Genomic DNA, 21711 nt, shown 5'->3' with positions numbered 1-21711 from the left:
ACCCGGCCACAACCCCGGCAACACACCAACCAGGACCCGGCCAGGGCCCCATCCCAGAGACGGAGCGCCCCCAGATTCTCACACCCATCCCGGACCCACCCAGGGGCAGCCAGACTACCAGGTCAGTAACCCACGTCCATCAGCACAGACCCTCCCCTAGCCCCGCTGCACGCAGCCGCGAGGAAACCGTCACCTAAGAGCCAACAGAGCCCCTAATTGGACATGACCGCTAGCCCGGGTTAATTTTCATGATTTTGAATGGTTTCATAAAATTGATATTTTATTGGTTAATGTTTTAATTGATAATGTTTTGAAGGAAGGAAGGTTCAGGGCTTAAGCAATCAGCATCATGGGCTCATCCGGTTAGAATAAGAATAAGCCGCCATCTAATTCCGAATTATTCTCAGGGTTCTCCTTTTATTCTCAAATAAATAAGGCAAAGAAGGAAGGAAACAAAGACACACATGGACTGCCAATGCTGAAAGAAAACAGAGATTTAAGTTACTCATTACCTTAAACAATACATAAAATAAAAACCCAAACAGACCCTCACTTCAGCTGCCGCCCGTGTGGGAGTGAAGAAAGAGTGAGCCAAAAGTGAATGCAGTCCTTATATAATGTGTGACATATAATGTGTGACAGGTGAGTGCAATTGAGGACAAGCACCACACCCAATCAAAGGTGAGAGAACTAAACAAGGTGCATCTGGTGAAGTGAGTGGGTGTGCTGGGATGTGCCAAAGGGTGGGTCTCTACAACAGATAATGTTGTTTGTTTTTCAGCTGTGCTGTCCTTTTTTGTTGTTCTTTTGATTGATTTGTAATTTTGTTTTGGTTAGTCCGTCCAGCCATAAAGGCGGTTATTGATTGAGAGTGAGTTGTGTAAGGACCTCCCTTTCTTTTTTTTGTTTAATTGTCTGTGCCACTTCCCTTTATCTCCCAGATGGCAGGTCATGCATAGTGCTGATTCCCAGCTGCGCTGAGACCCGAATTGTTTGCAGTGCATGCCATGATTGCAGTGTTTGTAAGACTGGAGCGAGGGAGCAGCCAGGTCTCGATCGCCATCATGGAGGGAAGCGAGCAACAACAAATGGCCCAACGTATACAGGAGTTCGAGAATGAACTTAGAGACTTGAAAACAGCATCTGTGGGTACAGAGAGGCCCTCGACGTCAACAGGAGCTACAGGAAGTGAATCAGAGACTGTGAGACCCAATCCTCTAGTATATTTACAACAGGATAGAAAGTTGCCAACATTTTCAGGGAAGTTGGACAATATGGGCTCACTGACTCTAGATGAGTGGTTTGAGCAAATGAGAGACTTTGTGCGCACGAGAGCCAGAATAGAAAAAGAGCAAGATCAAATTATTTCTAACCATTCAGAGGGTACTGCACGCACTGAGATAAAGTTTTTACCAAAGGAACAGAAAGAAACAACATTGTTTTGGCAAAGTTGCATACCGATTCAATATTGATTTTAGTGACCTCCAATTGGCGTAACCGGGTGTCATTACTGCCGACGTGAATTACGATCTTACTGAATTTACGTTTACCCTTAGCCAGCAGTTTTAAATTTCCTTCAATGTCGCCTGCTCTTTTTTCTGTTATTCAATACTGAAGAAATTTAAACTTTATTTGCAGAACATTGTAGAATATTTTTAAGGTTATCTGCTATAAAAAGCCAGACCAGGAAAATCTCCTTCATGTTTTTCTGTGTTTTATTCTCAGTTACTTTCACACAAAGGCATCTGCTGTGATGTTCACAATTCTGAAGAAGTCAGTACTGATAAATGATCAGAATTATAATATTTCTGACTGTCTGAGGCTAAGTTGAATCGAATCGGGACTTTGAAAACCGGAATCGAATGGATTATAGAAATCTGTGATGATACCCAGCCCTAGTGAGCAGCCTAGGCACGACAGAAGTGGATGTAGCTGTAATGGGAAAAGAACTATTGCTAAATTTTCTGTTAAGTTAAGGCCTGATCCTTCTGAAATTCATAGCCAGTGCTCTGACACGGTGTCATCAATCTTTGAATGCTGAAAAAGCACAGTGCCCACTTGGAATTACCACTCATGACGCAGAGAGCTTCGACTGATGCAACTTTATTCTCTCCTCTTTACACCACCGACAATATGGCACCGTGAAAACTATAAAGATGCACAAACAAATACCATTAAACATTTACGTAAAAGTGCAGAAATGTTCACATTTTACCATAGAAAATGATTTTGATTAACTCAAATAGTGACATTGACATAAATCAATAGTTTTAAACTACTTATGTTACAGCATTGGTATCATGGTTGCTAGGCAACCTGGGCAGCGCGACGGAGGCTAGACCATCCCATTTCACAAGGCTACAAGCCTCGCACTTCCGGCCTTAGCGGTCTTTGAGTACGCGGCCCTTGTGGACCGTTAAGGCTGCATAACCTGAATTAGGATACAGCCTCTTCCAGTTCTCAGCACCGCTCCTCTCTTTCCCTGAGTACTTGGTAATTCTACTTCCCACGATGACGTTTTCATCGAGGCCAAGGAAAAGAGTTTAGGTAAAGGAGATAGGCGCGAATTTAGAAATTACATCCCACGTGGTTACGTTGCGCAGCTGAGTCACGTGACCGCACAGTAACAAATCGCCACAGAGCCAGGAAAAGGGGGCGGAGAACGTGTGTGTGCAGGAGAGGAGTCGAGCAGAGAGAGCTGCTTTTTCATGAAACGGGAGTAAAGTAGTAAACTTACAGGAACATATACCACTAACAACGGTGGGATAGCTGCATCGATCTGCACACCCTTGTCTCCTGGATCGTAGCTCAGATCAGCGTGAACCACGTAGGTCTCTGCTCCCTGATGTGTTTCTTAAGACTTCCAGCTTCATCACGGAGTTTCTGTCGGTTTGTGGGCTCATCTAAAGGTAAGCACCGAGCTAACTTTAATGTAGGTTCAGTTTATGTTGAGTTTATCTCTCTTGAGAAATAATAGATTGATTGGTATACACTGGAGTTAGACAGACTGTAGAGTTTGGGATTGTCTGCAACATTATAATCTGGCGGTTGCTAGGGGGTAAGAATACATACAGAAAAATAGTCTTTGAATATGAACAAAGGGTGCAGGGCAGGAGAACAACCAACCCCCACCCCAGGACATGAAGCCACGGGTACAAGCCTGGGGGAGCGCAATCAGCCTTTAGAATAGGACTTAATGGGACCGTCTCCAGATTCATCTGTATTTTATTTTCTTCCAGCGCAAATAAAGACGTCAGATTCTTCACCTGGAAGTAAAAGTCTCGAAAAGGTCCCTACCATCAAAAATCCGTGAAATCGGCGAAGTGTGTTCACAGTTTATTGTGAACACGTTGAAAGAGTGAGAGACTGTTTGCAGAAAAACACCAACTAATCATTAGCTCAACATGCTGGGAGAAGCTGAGCGTTTGCTTGCTTGTTCTATTATTTCCATCTTGCTTTGACTGCAGCTGTAACCTGACGTATTCCAGCAGGAGTTGTAAAAATAATTTTGATAAACACAAAGCTGGACAGCTTTTGTTCTGAGTCTAAGAAGCTTAGAAAGGAAGTGACCGGACTTTTCATGTGGCTAGGTACACACACACACATATATATATATATATATATATATATATATATATATATATATATATATATATATATATATATATATATATATATATATATATATATATATATATATATATATATGTGTGTGTGTGTGTATATATATATATATATATATATATATATATATATGTGTGTGTATATATATATATATATATATATATATATATATATATGTGTGTGTATATGTGTGTGTGTGTGTGTGTGTCCCAGCTGAATAACAGGGGAAGAGTCTGGTGGTGCAACAGATGAAGAATTTCAGCCATTTGGACTCAGCTCAGCCACTATAGAGGAAAAAATGACTTCAACACAAAAGGTGAGAAAAGTATCAGTGTTACACTGTTATTGAAACTGTGTGTACAGCTGGTTGGTTTTTAAAAACCTGTTAACAGCAGCTTTATCTTTTGCGTCCTGGGCTCAACCATATATACAGAATCTACATTCAAAATCAAAAACCACAGAAGTTACAAGAAAATACAAAGATTATATTTTGTAAGCACACATTGAAATAACAATATCATCAGTTGAACTTGCAATTTCTTATGCATAAAAGATTTTCTCCACTGATCAATATTTGTTCAATAATGTAATTTTCATTACAACTCCTATTGTAGCACATCATTGTAATGTGATACTATCACCAGAAGGTGATGGTAACACACCAACAATGTGTTTGTTGATATGTTTGATTCCACCAACGGAGGGAGTTTCAGTTTGGTCCACGACTGCATTTCACTCACTGTCGCTGTTTGTATCTCTGTCACTGCAGGACCAACATGGAGCAAGAAGTCAGCGCTCTCAGGAGGCCGACAAACCTCACAGAAGAAAGGGAGAGAAAACATACAGCTGTGACGAGTGTGGGAAGGCTTTTACCCTGGCTCAAAGCCTAAAAACACACCAACTCATCCACAGTGGAGTTAAACCTTACAGCTGTGACTTGTGTGGAAAGTCTTTTACCCAGGCTGGAAACTTAAAAACACACCAACTCATCCACAGTGGATTTAAACCTTACAGCTGTAAATTGTGTGGAAAGTCCTTTACCGAGAGTGGAGGCTTAAAAAAACACCAACTCATCCATAGTGGAGTTAAACCTTACAGCTGTAAATTGTGTGGAAAGTCTTTTACCGAGGCTGGACACTTAAAAAAACACCAACTCATCCACAGTGGAGTTAAACTTTACAGCTGTAAATTGTGTGGAAAGTCTTTTACCCAGGCTGGAAGCTTAAAAAAACACCAAGTCATCCACAGTGGAGTTAAACCTTACAGCTGTGACTTGTGTGGAAAGTCTTTTACCGAGGCTGGAAACTTAAAAACACACCAAGTCATCCACAGTGGATTTAAACCTTACAGCTGTGAGATGTGTGTGAAGTCTTTTACCCGGGCTGGAAACTTAAAAACACACCAACTCATCCACAGTGGAGTTAAACCTTACAGCTGTGAAGAGTGTGGAAAGTCTTTTACCGAGAGAGGAGGCTTAAAAAAACACCAACTCATCCACAGTGGAGTTAAACCTTACAGCTGTAAATTGTGTGGAAAGTCTTTTGCTGAGGCTGGAGGCTTAAAAACACACCAACTCATCCACAGTGGAGTTAAACCTTACAGCTGTGAAGTGTGTGGAAAGTCTTTTACCCAGGCTGGAAACTTAAAAACACACCAACTCATCCACAGTGGAGTTAAACCATACAGCTGTAAATTGTGTGGAAAGTCTTTCACCGAGGCTGGTGGCTTAAAAAAACACCAACTCATCCACAGTGGATTTAAACCTTACAGCTGTGAAGTGTGTGGAAAGTCTTTTACCCAGGCTGGAAACTTAAAAACACACCAACTTATCCACAGTGGAGTTAAACCATACAGCTGTAAATTGTGTGGAAAGTCTTTCACTGAGGCTGGACACTTAAAAAAACACCAACTCATCCACAGTGGAGTTAAACCTTACAGCTGTAAATTGTGTGGAAAGTCTTTTACCCAGGCTGGAAGCTTAAAAAAACACCAAGTCATCCACAGTGGAGTTAAACCTTACAGCTGTGACTTGTGTGGAAAGTCTTTTACCGAGGCTGGAAACTTAAAAACACACATTTAGGAAGCTGCATGTATAGATATGTATATCAAGTTTATTTTTTTTCCTTTGAGGGATTTTAATTCTCTAAAATGTTATCCCTGTTACATTTTAATCTTTGTTTCCTTAGGACACAGTAGTGTTTAGTAGTTGTATTCATTTTATGTGTTACCTAAGTTTAATTTGGGCGATCGTGGCTTAAGAGTTGGGAGTTGGGAGTTCGCCTTGTAATCGGAAGGTTGCCGGTTCTAGCCCCGGTTTGGACAGTCTCGGTCGTTGTGTCCTTGGGCAAGACACTTCACCCGTTGCCTACTGGTGGTGGTCAGAGGGCCCGGTGGCGCCAGTGTCCGGCAGCCTCGCCTCTGTCAGTGCGCCCCAGGGTGGCTGTGTCTACAATGTAGCTTGCCATCACCAGTGTGTGAATGTGTGTGTGAATGGGTGGATGACTGGATATGTAAAGCGCTTTGGGGTCCTTAGGGACTAGTAAAGCGCTATATAAATACAGGCCATTTACCATTTAATTTCAATTCTTCATTCATATTTAATCTTTTGCTGTGGTAAAATCTTCTCTTAAATCATTTTCTCCCAAAACTACAAATGTTTTCACAGCAGTTGCTCTTAAAACTTCCAAAATGAACCAAATCTGTCCACCAGCTTTGAAACAACACCTGCTGTGACTTTATGTCCAGAAAAAAGAAACTCAAGCTAAACTGGTTTTGGGCTGTACTTCCATGTAATACCAGTTTGTACCAGAAGATGAAGCAGTGAGTCAGTGTAACCTTTATTTAATTAGGCAAAGACCACATTCGTATTCACAGTGGCAGCAAAGAAATGTTGAAAGTTAAAAACAGCAGCACACATCTGGACCATTGTAAAGATCACAGGTGACTACTTTTACTTAATTCAAATTCTGTTAAACCTCTATTTTTGCTCCTCCTTTCACTTTAGTGTATTTAGTCCTTGAAGTCCACATGTTGTTTTTTAATGAATTTTGATCCACATGTTTGCTGCTATTTTCTTGTTGATTTGAAGTTTGTATTACGAAATCCTGATACTGTTAAAGTGTTAGTTATATTTGATGAAGTCTGTGTAGAGTTTATCTTATTAAACAGTTTGGTGTGAAAAATAAAGAAATGGTCTCAGAAAAAGTAGTTTGAGCCATGATTTCAGATTCAAAGTAATTTAACTGTTTTCAATGGTACATGTGGAGGTTTATCACAGGAGGCGACTTGGCTGTTCTCCACCCACACTGAAGAAGGATCCTGCAGCTCATTAAAAACTCTAAAATGATCTTCAAGGATAATATGTTTGATTTTTCTTAAAAAGGTGCTGTTGGTGTAACATAGTTAAATAGAGTTGAAGTTAAATCCCGTTAAATGGGACATTGGCGCCACCTACTGTTGAAAAAGTCACCCTGCAACATTCACAAAGGGCAAGGGATTCTGGGTAATTCTCAGAATAATGGAGGATTCCTGCGAGGTAAGGAATGCGCAAATGTCGTGGGGAGGAAAATTCATATCGCAGGCTGTTAAAGTAATACAGTCTGACCCGATTATTTTTGTTGTTTATATATCATTTGTTGCGGGTCATTTCTCCAGTCTTTATGTTGAACTGAGTGCACGTTTATGTGAGATTTATTTATTGGGAGGAGAGGAAACAAATCGGGAGCATAGTTAGCTAACTCTGTTGTTGCTTTCATTCCAACTCAGTCCTTATTTATATGAAAGTAGCTATATTGTGGTGGGGCTTGTTTATTTGTTTTCTTTGTTTGTTTTGTCTTTGCTTTACTTTTACTTTATATGTTGTTTGTTTAATTTAAGGCTAAAAGAAAATTAAATCAATGAGAGGTAAAATTTGAGGGGTAGGGACTAATAACGTCTGCCTACTCCCTTTCGAACAAAAGTATAGAATTATATTTTGTAATGATTGTGAATACACATGTTTGAAATAAAAATGAACTGAACTGAACTGTTAGTGATCCTCCATCTGGATGGATGATAACAGCCCCGGAACAATCTAGCAGGTGGAGATGGCCCATATCTCTGGGACTGATTTGTGCTAATAACGTCCATTGTATGGACTGATAACATCTGAAGCTGGTGAATAAAGTCAGCCAGGTGCTAGCTGTGCCATTACCCAGCATACACCACTCCTTCCATAAATGCAGTAAGCGATACAAATGTATTTAACTTATCTGCTGTTTTTCAGGTTGTTGTTTCCATTTATAATTCATTGTGTTCAGTCACTACAATGCGATTTTGGAAATGCATAAATATACAGATAACAGGCTCTTCCGCGGAAATCTCGTTTCGTCAATAAACAACGTTTAGAGAGCTCTATAGTATTCAATAAGAGGACCCTGCACGTCAACTCTCGAAGTGAGGGGGGTACCCTGCGCACCAATAAGCGAAACAGAGGGAGCCTGACCATGCGTCACACGTTTGATGTGTGTTGGGCTGAAGCGGCATCTATTAACCAACTCGCAAGATTAAAAAAAAAAAAAAACTGAAAATAAACCACCAAACACGAAAACACCAGACATTATAATACAGACTTATAATTTGCACCGATGTATTTTTGACATTCTACCAGCAAAAAGTGAGCGCGAGAGCCCTCGGTGCGCCTGCTTGCTGCTGAAGTCAAAGTAAACTTTATTGTCATCTCTGCTACATACAGTACAGAATATAGAGAGACGAGACGACGAGGCTCCAGTTACAGCAGTGCGAGTGAACAAACAATGTATATAAGAAGAGTAAGAAAATAAATATACACTTTAGGACTAAGCATTGAGCCAAATTTAGTAATGCCAACAAATTAAATGAACAATATTTGTCTCTTATATATAATACATGTATATGTAAAAGATACTTTTCTTTGAATGAGGATTTAAGGTGATGGGAAATATAAATAACTGCAACTTGAATCTTTACTGAAGCTCAGTATTTGACACAGAGTTCACTCACATGTACTCAGCAGTGTACCTGCACATGTGATGTGACAATAAAAGTGATTTGATTTGAGAGTTCAAACTCACTGCTGTAATAACTAATAATGATTAATATAATAACTATAATATTGGCCATATCATATTTACACTGACTTTAGTCTCATAAACAACATTAGCTAATTGTTATTTACTAGCTGATCTTAAATGACTGTTCAGTACAGAAATGAAGCCCAACAATCATGTTTTACAGTCCTGTGGTCTCAGCCTCAGATACTTATTAAATCACACAAAGCTCGTGTAGAAACACACAAACAAATGTACAAAATATGTTCTTCGCCATTTCTGTCAAATAAACCTGTATGAAACGTTTCCAGCGGTTAGTATCATGGTTGCTAGGCAACCTGGGCAGCGCGACGGAGGCTAGACCATCCCATTTCACAAGCCTATCCGGTTGTTCAGTCTGACGTCACTAGCCGTGTCTGGGTCTAAACTCCGCTGCAGGTCCATATATCAAACGATCACTGTGGCATTACTGAGAGTTGAAAAACTGTCTAAAGTCTTTCATCTTTAATAAAATGATCAGCGTTCTGCTCTACCAGGTGTAACAATTGAGTTTAACATCCAGGCATCCATGAAAACGGAATTTATGACATTTAACGGAGTTAGAAGTTAGCAGGGAGTTAGCTCGCTAGCTTCTATCTAAATACAATATAGCATGTCCTGACTGCGGGGTTTTGGAAACAAATTAAAACGTACAGCTCTGTTATCACTTCCAGCATAAATGAAGACAGAAAACTAAACAGCAGTAACGTTTGTAGGGTTACTGAAGTTGGGCTAGCTGGTATATAATGATGTGCTGCGTGACCGCTAGCGACACAGCTACGTTAGCATAATATAAACAAGCTAACTTTTTTTTCCACTCGATAAAAGTTACCGTGAGTGTTCTCGGTGGTCAGGAACAAATGTAATCGCATGGCAGGATGCTGTAAAAGGACCAAACTTCAGCCAGGAGAACAACTGAGATAATCCATCCACAATACGAGGTTAGTCATTCATGTACTGCTGCATGGGCTGGGCTGTAGTTACATCCTAAGGTTTTAAAAACTGAGCTTAAATAAATGATTAGCGGTAATAAAAGCTGAGGGAGGTCAACAGTGATCACTGACTGTTTTAGGAGCTTTTTGAGATCAAATAGAAGAAAATACATAACATTAAACATGTTAACAACACAAAAGCCATATTAAACGCAGACTACTTTAGACCCGGAAGTAGGATTCGTCGCGTCATCACTGAACAACCGGATAAGCCTCGCACTTCCGGCCTTAGCGGTCTTTGAGTACGCGGCCCTTGTGAACCGTTATTCAGAACCTGAATTAGGATACAGCCTGTTCCAGTTCTCAGCACCGCTCCTCTCTTTCCCTGAGTACTTGGTAATTCTACTTCCCACGATGACGTTTTGATGGAGGCCAAGGAAAAGAGTTTAGGAAAAGGAGATGGGCACTAATTTTGAAATAAAACCCCACGTGGTTACGTTGCGCAGCTGAGTCACGTGACCGCACAGTACCAAATCACCACGGAGCCAGGAAAAAGGGGCGGAGAAAGTGTGTGTGCAGGAGAGGAGTCGAGCAGAGAGAGCTGCGTTTTCATGAAACGGGAGTAAAGTAGTAAACTTACAGGAAAATATACCACTACCAACGTTTAGATCGATATCTGCATCGATCTGCACACCCTTGTCTCCTGGATCCGAACCACGTGGGTCTCTGCTCCCTGATCTGTTTCCTGTTTGGAAAGACTTCCAGCTTCATCACGAAGTTGCTCTCGGTTTGTGGGCTCATCTGAAGGTAAGCACCGAGCTAACTTTAATGTGGGTTCAGTTTCTGTTGAGAATAATAGATTGCTTGGTATACATTGGACTGTAGAGTTTGTGATTGCTTGCAACATTATAAAATGGCGGTTGCTAGGGGGTAAGAATACATACAGAAAAATGGTCTTGGAATATGAACAAAAGGATGGGCTGCAGGGCAAGAGAACAACCAACCCCCACCCCCAGGAAGGCACAGATACAAGCCTGGGGGAGGGAAATCAGCCTTTAGAATAGGACTTCATAGGATGATCTCCAGATGCATGTGTATTTCATGTACTTCCAGCGTAAATAAAGCCGATATACAAAAGCTGATTTTGCATATATATTGTATGTGTGTATATGTGTATGTATTAGGGGTGCAACGATACACAAAATTCACGGTTCGGTTCGACACTTTAGTGTCACGGTTTGATATTTTTTCGATACAAAAAAAAATGTTGATGCCTTTTTAATTTGTCATTTATTAAAATTCTAAATATATATTTGAACTCTAAAGTACAGTTTTTGATCTGATCGAGAAATCACTCATCTTTGAAAAATAGAGGGTTTTTTTTTACAGAGAAATGGCTCTTTCCAAAATAAAAGCTATACTATACGCTTCTTCTGGGGTATATTCGCAGCAGCATATTAACCCTTTAAGACCTACCATAGAACCAAGTCCACCAGAGCTTATATTATATTTTTACATGCTGTAGTGCCATTTTTGGGAGCATTTCAAGTTGCTATACATCAATAAAACCATTATAGGCCAACTTTTAATAATATGTCTGAATTAAGTGCATAGTAATTACATAAATTGCAAAAAAGTGCAATAAACTACAAAAAAATGTAAAATCGTTTTTTTAAACATATATTTCTAGTTAGTGAAATTTAAGAGGCTTATCCCTCAAAACTGTAAATACAAAAAAGTTGCACAAAATAGTTTCCCACCACAGGACATTTATTTTAAGTGTCTTCATAGTTTTATTTTTGAAATACACCAATTTTTATATACTGCAGGAAAACGAAAATAAATATTATAATGCAAATTTGCAAAAAAACAGCATATGCATCAAAATAAACTATTTCCAGCAGTGCAATATGAGTTCTAAGCATCCCAGAAACGACACAGAAAGTCATAAAGTCAAAGATAACTTTTAAAAACACAAGTATAAGCTCATAAGGCCCTGATTAGGGATGGGTTTCGTTTAGGTTTTATCCGATACTGGTGCCAAACCGGTACTTTTGAATCCGTGCCGGTACTTAAACAGTGCTCGAACTGGTGCTTAAAGAATGGAGAACACAAAATTGGTCCAAAAACCTCTCATGTTCAGCTGCTTTTTTGTAAAAAGATAACAATGTTAGCCTTTTCTGCAGCTATGGGGCATACAGTTGTGGTCAAAAGTTTACATACACTTGTAAAGAATATAATACAATGGCTCTACCGAGTGTCCCGTTATTTCTAAAACTCTCTGATTTTTCTCTGATAGAGTGATTGGAACAGATACTTCGTTGTCACAAAAAACATTCATGAAGTTTGGTTCTTTAATGACTTTATTATGGGTTAACAGAAAAAAGTGATCACATCTGCTGGGTCAGAAATATACATACAGCAGTGCTAATATTTGGTTACATGTCCCTTAGCCATTTTCACTTCAATTAGGTGCCTTTGGTAGCCATCCACAAGCTTCTGGCAAGCTTCTATTTGAATCTTTGACCACTCCTCTTGACAGAATTGGTGCAGTTCAGTTAAATTTGATGGCTTTCTGACATGGACTTGTTTCTTCAGCATTATCTTTAATGTTTTTAATGAGGTTTAAGTCAGGACTTTGGGAAGGCCATTCTAAAACCTTTATTCTAGCCTGACTTAGCCATTCCTTTACCACTTTTGATGTGTGTTTGGGGTCACTGTCCTGTTGGAACACCCAACTGTGCCCGAGACCCAACCTTCGTGCTGATGATTTTAGGTTATGTTGAAGAATGTGAAGGTAATCCTCCTTCTTCATTATCCCATTTACTCTCTGTAAAGCACCAGTTCCATTGGCAGCAAAACAGCCCCACAGCATAATACTCCCACCACCATGCTTGATTGTAGGCATGGTGTTCTTGGGGTTAAAGGCCTCACCTTTTCTCCTCCAAACATATTGCTGGACATTGTGGCCAAAAAGCTTGATTTTTGTTTCATCTGACCACAGAACTTTCCTCCAGAATGTCTTATCTTTGTCCACGTGATCAGCAGCAAACTTCAGTCGAGCCTTAAGGTGCCGCTTTTGGAGCGAGGGCTTCTTTCTTGCACGACAGCCTCTCAGTCCATGGAGATGCAAAACACGTTTGACTGTGGACAATGACACCTGTGTTCCAGCAGCTTCTAATTCTTGGCAGATCTGCTTTTTGGTGATTCTTGGTTGACTCTTCACCCTCCTGACCAATTTTCTCTCAGCAGCAGGTGATAGCTTGCGTTTTCTTCCTCATCTTGGCAGTGACGAAACAGTGCCATGAACTTTATACTTACAAACAATTGTTTGCACTGTTGCTCTTAGGACATGCAGCTGCTTTGAAATGGCCCCAAGTGACTTTCCTGACTTGTTCAAGTCAATAATTCACTTTTTCAGATCCATGCTGAGCTCCTTTGACTTTCCTATTGTAGTGTTTGTGGGCGTTTGTATCCAATGAGCCCTATTTAACTGGTCTAAGAGAAGTCACCAGCTGTCATCACTCATAATCACTCACAAGAAGTTAAGAGGCCATGCTATGAAGCTCAGTTCACTGACAACTTTCTAAGTCACCAAAATTGCTAATTCATGTTGCCGTATGTATATTTTTGACCCAGAAAATGTGATCACCTTTTTACTGTTAACCCATAATAAAGTCATTAAAGAACCAAACTTCATGAATGTTTTTTGTGACAACGAAGTATCTGTTCCAATCACTCTATCAGAGAAAAATCAGAGTTTTAGAAATAACGGGACACTCAGTAGAGCCATTATATTATATTCTTTACAAGTGTATGTAAACTTTTGACCACAACTGTATATGGTATCACTCTTGGCTGGAAGCAGTGCTTAAACAATGTAAAAAACACAAACTTTGTCCAAAACCTCTCATGTTTAACTGTTTTCCACTTTTTCTTTGGTCATTTTAGCCTTTTTGGCCAGGGTGAAGGGAGTATCTGCCATCAAAAAAGAAGACAGCCGCATGTAACTATGATGATGTTTGCTAGTTCACCTTACATGCATTAATGTAATAACGTGGTTAGCCTACTTAACGTAAATTGCACGCGAACAACATTAAGCTACTCACGCAGAGAAGAAAGGCTGCTGCTGCCGTCATCATTTCTGCTACACTGGCAGGGCTAGGGGCCAGGACTCTACTCTTTGGGTTTTTGGGGATGTTGCTAACTCCAGGTCCGATAACAGGCAACCTAACCGCAGTAGATGTGCACGGTGTGAGGTCTCGCAGCAAGCTATCAAATACGGCGCAATAATATTTGACAACTTTTAACTGATTTTTCTAACTTTAATACACTAAAGTTAAACCTAATTTCTTTTTTATTTTTAGATATACAATTTTTATTCGTTATCAAGAATATCATAAAACATAACAACTAAACAGAAAAAAGAAAAAAAAAACACATCCACACACACACCCGCAATTGCTCAAAGTTAATCAGTGTGTTGTTTTGATACAAATCGCCAATTACCCTTAACCCTTTACAGCCGATCGGAGCGGGTACGCTCTGTTTTGCGTAACTATTTTTAAATCCCGGTAGCTCTGCAACCAAGTAAGCTAGCGCAATAATTTTTTTTGCATATGAAACTGGAGGAGTTGTACTTACATCTTATGCCATCAGCTTGTCCTAGGTCACAGTTTCCTTCCACATATAGCTTTGCAAAAACTGCATAAAAATCACTTGCAGCAACAAAAACATGATATTCCAGAAACACGCTTCGCCGATCCATCAGCTGTTTGTAACACTTCCTACGTCCATCAGCGCGAACTATCACATGACCGCATGACCTGCCCGAAACCGGAAGTGACGTCATTTTGCGGAAATGTAGTTTTTTTACGATCGGGGCCTTATGAGCTTGTGTTTTACTTGTTATGTGTTTTAAAAAGTTATGTTTGACTTTATGACTTTCTGTGTCGTTTCTGGGATGCTTAAGACTCATATTGCACTGCTGGAAATAGTTTATTTTGATGCATATTCTGTTATTTTGCAAATTTGCACTATAATATTTATTTTCGTTTTTCCTGCAGTATATAAAAATTGGTGTATTTCAAAAATAAAACTATGAAGACACTCAAAATAAATTTCCTGTGGTGGGAAACTAGTTTGTGTAACTTTTTTGTATTTACAGTTTTGAGGGATAAGCCTCTTAAATTTCTCTAACTAGAAATATATGTTAAAAAAACAAAAACGATTTTCAATTTTTTTGTAGTTTATTGCACTTTTTTGCAATTTATGTAATTACTATGCACCTAATGCAGACATATTATTAAAGTTTGGGCTATAATGGTTGTATTGATGTATAGCAACTTGAAATGCTCCCAAAAATGGCTCCACAGCATGTAAAAATATAATATAAGCTCTGGCGAACTTGGTTCTATGGTAGGTCTTAAAGGGTTAATCCCTTTTTGTGCCACTTCTCGAACATGCTACAAGACATTCCTGGAACAAAATCTTTGCACTTCATTCTTGACTCCTTTACTGAGAAACAATCTTCTCTACCCAACCTTTTACGCATTTCCCCCCAGACCCTTATTGTATTATAAATGATTGGGTTATTCTTAATCCCCATTTTTAATATTGTTTTTTTTGTCACAGACAGCTAAGCTCCAAAGGGAATAACGTAAAGTGGACCAAGAGTCTAGGTGAGAGTGAGAATTTCGATAAGCATGTAGCCACTCCCATAAGACACGGCTATGACATGCCCAATTATAAAAAATTTAATTTGGTAAGCCTAAGCCTCCCCTATCTATAGGCAGTTGTAGAGTTCCAATCCTTAATCTAGGTTTCTTGCCACGCCAGATAAATTTTGAAAAGGCTTTTTCTATATCACAAGAAACTTTCTGAGTGATCAATAAAGGTAGCATTTGTAGGGGATATAATACAATGGGGCAAAAAAGTATTTAGTCATTCACCGATTGTGCAAGTTCCCCCACTTAAAATGATGACAGAGGTCAGTAATTTGCACCAGATGTACACTTCAACTGTGAGAGACAGAATGTGAAAAAAAAATCCATGAATTCACATGGTAGGATTTGTAAAGAATTTATTTGTAAATCAGGGTGGCAAATAAGTATTTGGTCAATAACAAAAATACAACTCAATACTTTGTAACATAACCTTTGTTGGCAATAACAGAGGTCAAACATTTACTATAGGTCTGTACCAGGTTTGCACACACAGTAGCTGGTATTTTGGCCCATTCCTCCATGCAGATCTTCTCGAGAGCAGTGATGTTTTGGGGCTGTCGCCGAGCAACACGGACTTTCAACTCCCGCCACAGATTTTCTATGGGGTTGAGGTCTGGAGACTGGCTAGGCCACTCCAGGACTTTCAAATGCTTCTTATGGAGCCACTCCTTTGTTGCCCGGGCGGTGTGTTTTGGATCATTGTCATGTTGGAAGACCCAGCCTCGTTTCATCTTCAAAGTTCTCACTGATGGAAGGAGGTTTTGGCTCAAAATCTCACGATACATGGCCCCATTCATTCTGTCCTTAACACGGATCAGTCGTCCTGTCCCCTTGGCAGAAAAACAGCCCCATAGCATGATGCTTCCACCTCCATGCTTCACAGTAGGTATGGTTTACTTGGGATGCAACTCAGTATTCTTCGTCCTCCAAACACGACGAGTTGAGTTTATACCAAAAAGTTCTACTTTGGTTTCATCTGACCACATGACATTCTCCCAATCCTCTGCTGTGTCATCCATGTGCTCTCTGGCAAACTTCAGACGGGCCTGGACATGCACTGGCTTCAGCAGCAGAACACGTCTGGCACTGCGGGATTTGATTCCCTGCCGTTGTAGTGTGTTACTGATGGTGACCTTTGTTACTTTGGTCCCAACTCTCTGCAGGTCATTCACCAGGTCCCCCCGTGTGGTTCTGGGATCTTTGCTCACCGTTCTCATGATCATTTTGACCCCACGGGATGAGATCTTGCGTGGAGCCCCAGATCGTGGGAGATTATCAGTGGTCTTGTATGTCTTCCATTTTCTGATGATTGCTCCCACAGTTGATTTTTTCACACCAAGCTGCTTGCCTATTGTAGATTCACTCTTCCCAGTCTGGTGCAGGTCTACAATACTTTTCCTGGTGTCCTTCGAGAGCTCTTTGGTCTTGGCCATGGCGGAGTTTGGAGTCTGACTGTTTGAGGCTGTGGACAGGTGTCTTTTATACAGATGATGGGTTCAAACAGGTGCCATTCATACAGGTAACGAGTGGGGGACAGAAAAGCGTCTTACAGGAGACGTTACAGGTCTGTGAGAGCCAGAGATTTTCCATGTTTGAGGTGACCAAATACTTATTTTCCACCCTGATTTACGAATAAATTCTTTACAAATCCTACCATGTGAATTCATGGAATTTTTTTTCACATTCTGTCTCTCACAGTTGAAGTGTACCTCTGGTGCAAATTACTGACCTCTGTGCAAGTTCCCCCACTTAAAATGATGACAATCGGTGGCTGACTAAATACTTTTTTGCCCCACTGTAAACGCGGGAGAATACTCATTTTGATTAGGTTCACACGCCCCTAATTTCTAAACCTAATTTCTAGTAAGTGGCCCAGCCCCTCCTATATTTTTATGTATGTGGCCCTTAGTGAAAAAAGTTTGGACACCCCTGAGGTACAGGATCATCAGGAGGTCCTTTGTCCCTCTTTGGAGGAAACTCCCACTGGGTTTAAATCTTGGACTCTCCACCATTTGACCCTTAGAACTGAAGAAGCTTCTCAGATGAGAGGTGAAACGTCTTCAAGCAACTCAAAGAAGTCCAGACGCTTTTCTTTCCAAGCTCCTTAGACTACGATGACCTGGATGACTAAGAACCTTCACAGACAGATATATATATATATATATATATATATATATATATATATATATATATATATATATATATATTAGGGGTACAACGATACACAAAATTCACGGTTCGGTTCGGTTCGATACTTTGGTGTCACGGTTCGATATTTTTTCGATACAAAAAAAATGTTCATGCCTTTTTAATTTGTCATTTATTAAAATTATAAATATATATTTTAACTCAAAAGTACAGTTTTTAAATTTAACCCTAACCCTTGTGCGCGTTTTTTATTTTGACAGCGAATGCGCACCTGCGGACCACTTATGTGCAGCCCTGGTTATTTAGCTCGTCATATTGCAGCCACAGAAATAATTTTGTCCATGCAACGATATTCGTATCGATATTGAACCGTTCGATACAGTGCTTTCGGTTCGGTACGCATATGTATCGAACAATACAAAATTTGTAATTTATTTTATCAACTTTCCTTCTGACGATGCTGTCTGTGTTGAGCGCTCAGTGAATCTGCGTTTGACTACTCCGCCTAGGCTGCACTGTCGAGCGCAGATCCACTGAGCGCTCAACACAGACAGCATAGTCAGAAGGAAGAGCGCAGGGCAAGCTAGCAAGATAGAAGTTAAGCTCTCAGCAACATGGACCTCCACCACTCTCATTCAGATCTGGCGTTTGGAATTATTTTGGTTTTCATGTGACGTATGACCCTGAAGGTAAGCGAGTCATGGACTAAAGTAAAACAGTATGTTGGATGTGCCATGCAATGCTCAATTACATGGGTGGGAACTAGTGTGTTAGCGCAGTTAGCTCGTTAACGTGTTGGCCGTCTAGCCCCATGCACGGGGCGATCGGCGGTAGCTCGTTAACGGAGATTTGCCGTGTTGTGGCGTTAAGGTCATTTCAACGAGATTAACCTGAAAGCACTAGTGGGAACACAACGAATATGACTGCACATTTACGCCGACATCATCCTAGTGCAAAGACAAGTGGAAGCAGACAAAAAAAAGCAAGCATGCTACTAACTTTAGCCGAGTCATTTAGACAGCTGTTTAATATGCTGCTGAGAATATAGCCCAGAAGAAGCGGATAGTATAGCTCTTATTTTGGAAAGAGACATTTCTCTGTAATAAACTCTCTTTTCCAAAGATGAGTGATTCCTCAATCAGATACAGGGCTCGCAATATCGCTAGCCCAACGTCCCGGGGGTAGCGATTTTTTCAGTCGGGGTACCAAAATCTATCTCTGCCCTGCCCATCGGGCTATTGTAGGAAGGAAAAATATATGTCAATGCTTTTGCATTCTTTCGGAAATGTAGCTGGGTAATTATGTCATTGGCATCGGTGAGCCACTGTCAAAATGTGACATATTGAAATCGCGTTTTAATTTGCGCTTGTTTTTTTGCTTTCACTTTGCAATCGCGCGAACTGTGTATAGAGAGCGACAGCACTGATATGTGAGTGATGATAATTTGCGCACCAATTCCTCTGACATCGTCTTATTAATCGTTAGCTTACTATGCAAACATGACAAGTGAAATCTCCCCCAGCTTAAACATGTGAGAGGTTGATCGCGCAGAGAATCGCTGAGCTTATGTGAGTGCCTGTGTAAAAGCAGCAGGATATATATTTTAGTTCTGCTGAGCCAAATAAGACAGGTCAGGGTGAAGAAGTGACAGCCAAAGAAAAGCTTACCACAAAACAGAAAAGTTATGACAAATCAGACTATAAGGCAAAAAGAAAGTGCAGCTTTATGGTTTCATGGACAAAAGAATTTCTGTGGCTGCAATATGATGAGCTAAATAACCAGGGCTGCACATAAGTGGTCCGCAGGTGCGCATTCGCTGTCAAAATAAAAAACGCGCACAAGGGTTAGGGTTAAATTTAAAAACTGTACTTTTGAGTTAAAATATATATTTATAATTTTAATAAATGACAAATTAAAAAGGCATGAACATTTTTTTTGTATCGAAAAAATATCGAACCGTGACACCAAAGTATCGAACCGAACCGAACCGTGAATTTTGTGTATCGTTGCACCCCTAATATATATATATATTGTATTTTTTGTGTGTGTCCCAGCTGAGTAACAGGAGTCTGGTGGAGCAGCAGAAGGACAGTTTCATCCATTTGGACTCAGCTCAGCCACTACAGAGGAAACAATGACTTCAACACAAAAGGTGAGAAAAATATCACAATTACACTTTTTGAAGCTGTGTGCACAGCTGTTTATTTATTTATTTCATTTTATTTTACCTTATTTTTATTGAAAAACCTGTTAACATCAGCTTTATCTTTTGCATCCTGGGTTCCTCCATATATACAGAATCTACATTCACAACCAAAAACCACAGAAGTTAGAAGGAAATACAAAGATCATATTTTATAAGCACACATTGAAACAACAATATCATCAGTTGAACTTGCAATTTCTTATGCGTAAAAGATTTTCTCCACTGATAAATATTTGTTCAATAATGTAATTTTCATTACAACTCTCATTGTGTCACATCATTGTAATGTGATACTGTCACCAGAAGGTGATGGTAACACACCAACAATGTGTTTGTTGACATGTTTGATTCCACCAACGGAGGGAGTTTCAGTTTGTTCCACGACTGCATTTCACTCACTGCCGCTGTTTGTATCTCTGTCACTGCAGGACCAACATGGAGCGAGAAGTCAGCGCTCTCAGGAGGCCGACAAACCTCACAGAAGAAAAGGAGAGAAAACCTACAGCTGTGACGAGTGTGGAAAGGCTTTTACCCAGTCTGGAAATTTAAAAAAACACCAAGTCATCCACAGTGGAGTTAAACCTTACAGCTGTGATTTGTGTGGAAAGTCTTTTACCCAGTCTGGAAGTTTAAAAACTCACCAACTCATCCACAGTGGAGTTAAAGCGTACAGCTGTGAGTTGTGTGGAAAGTCTTTTACCGAGGCTGGAACTTTAAAAACTCACCAACTCATCCACAGTGGAGTTAAACCTTACAGCTGTGATGAGTGTGGGAAGGATTTTACCAGGTCTGGAGGCTTAAAAAGACACCAACTCATCCACAGTGGAGTTAAGTCATACAGCTGTGACTTGTGTGGAAAGTCTTTTACCTTGGCTCAAAGCCTAAAAACACACCAGCTCATCCACAGTGGAGTTAAGTCATACAGCTGTGACTTGTGTGGAAAGTCTTTTACCCTGGCTCAAAGCCTAAAATCACACAAACTCATCCACAGTGGAGTTAAACCTTACAGCTGTGACTTGTGTGGAAAGTCTTTTACCGAGGCTGGATGCTTAAAAAAACACAAACTCATCCACAGTGGAGTTAAACCTTACAGCTGTGACTTGTGTGGAAAGTCTTTTACCCAGGCTGGAAGCTTAAAAATACACCAACTCATCCACAGTGGAGTTAAAGCACACACCTGTGACTTGTGTGGAAAGTCTTTTACCCGGGCTGGAGAATTAAAAATACACAGACTCATCCACAGTGAATTTAAAGCGTACAACTGTGACTTGTGTGGAAAGTCTTTTACCCACGCTCAAAACTTTAAAGCACACCAACTCATCCACAGTGGAGTTAAACCTTACAGCTGTGACTTGTGTGGAAAGTCTTTTACCCATCGTAAATGCTTAAAATTACACCATATCATCCACAGTGGAGTTAAAGCACACAGCTGTGAGATGTGTGGCAAGACGTTTGCTCAAAATAGCGACTTACAGAAGCATCTAGTTACCCACTCTGGAATTAAGGCGTACAGCTGCGACTTTTGTGGAAAAAGTTTCAGCGACAAACAGTACCGAAATATTCACCTACGGTTTCACACTGGAAATGATGTTTCCCGCTGTGATCAGTGTGGGAAACTGTTTGCAACAGATGCACAGTTACAACAACACATGTTTATCCACACTGAGGAGAGACCTTATAAATGTGACCTGTGTCAGAAGACCTTTAAATCTCCACATCACCTGAAAAAACACCAAAAGACCCACACCAGAAAGTAACTCTACAAGTGCAGTTATTGTGAGGATGTATTTATGTTTTATCTTGTAATTTTAACCTGATTGTTTGGAACAAGTCTGATCAGTAAACTTATGGAGTTATACTGAGTGTTATAATGTAAACAGTAAAATGTAATTGGACGTTGGCAGAGATGCTCTTTGTTTCAGGCGACATTCAGGATAAAAACGTTAAAGGAATTCCCTGACTTACACTGT

At 40.2% G+C, this 21711-nt stretch overlaps 1 pseudogene across 1 annotated transcript in view; it reads left to right on the top strand.

Moving 5' to 3' along the window:
* The first annotated feature begins 2631 nt into the window (after positions 1 to 2631).
* The window catches only part of LOC146673281 (uncharacterized), a 41211-nt pseudogene continuing 22131 nt past the window's right edge, over positions 2632 to 21711 (top strand). Inside the window, exons 1-4 of the transcript XR_014910463.1 lie at positions 2632 to 3590; positions 3838 to 3940; positions 4394 to 5733; positions 20226 to 21494. The product of XR_014910463.1 is annotated as an uncharacterized LOC146673281 (transcript). The remainder of the gene's footprint in view (positions 3591 to 3837; positions 3941 to 4393; positions 5734 to 20225; positions 21495 to 21711) is intronic.

The sequence above is a fragment of the Rhamphochromis longiceps genome, linkage group LG3 (assembly GCF_057381845.1).
Source record: "Rhamphochromis longiceps isolate RC_006_pf linkage group LG3, R_longiceps_female_GT1.1, whole genome shotgun sequence".
NCBI classification, from domain to species: Eukaryota; Metazoa; Chordata; class Actinopteri; order Cichliformes; family Cichlidae; genus Rhamphochromis; species Rhamphochromis longiceps.
The sequence above is the reverse complement of the archived record's forward strand: the minus strand, read 5'-3'. Positions and strand labels throughout refer to the sequence as shown.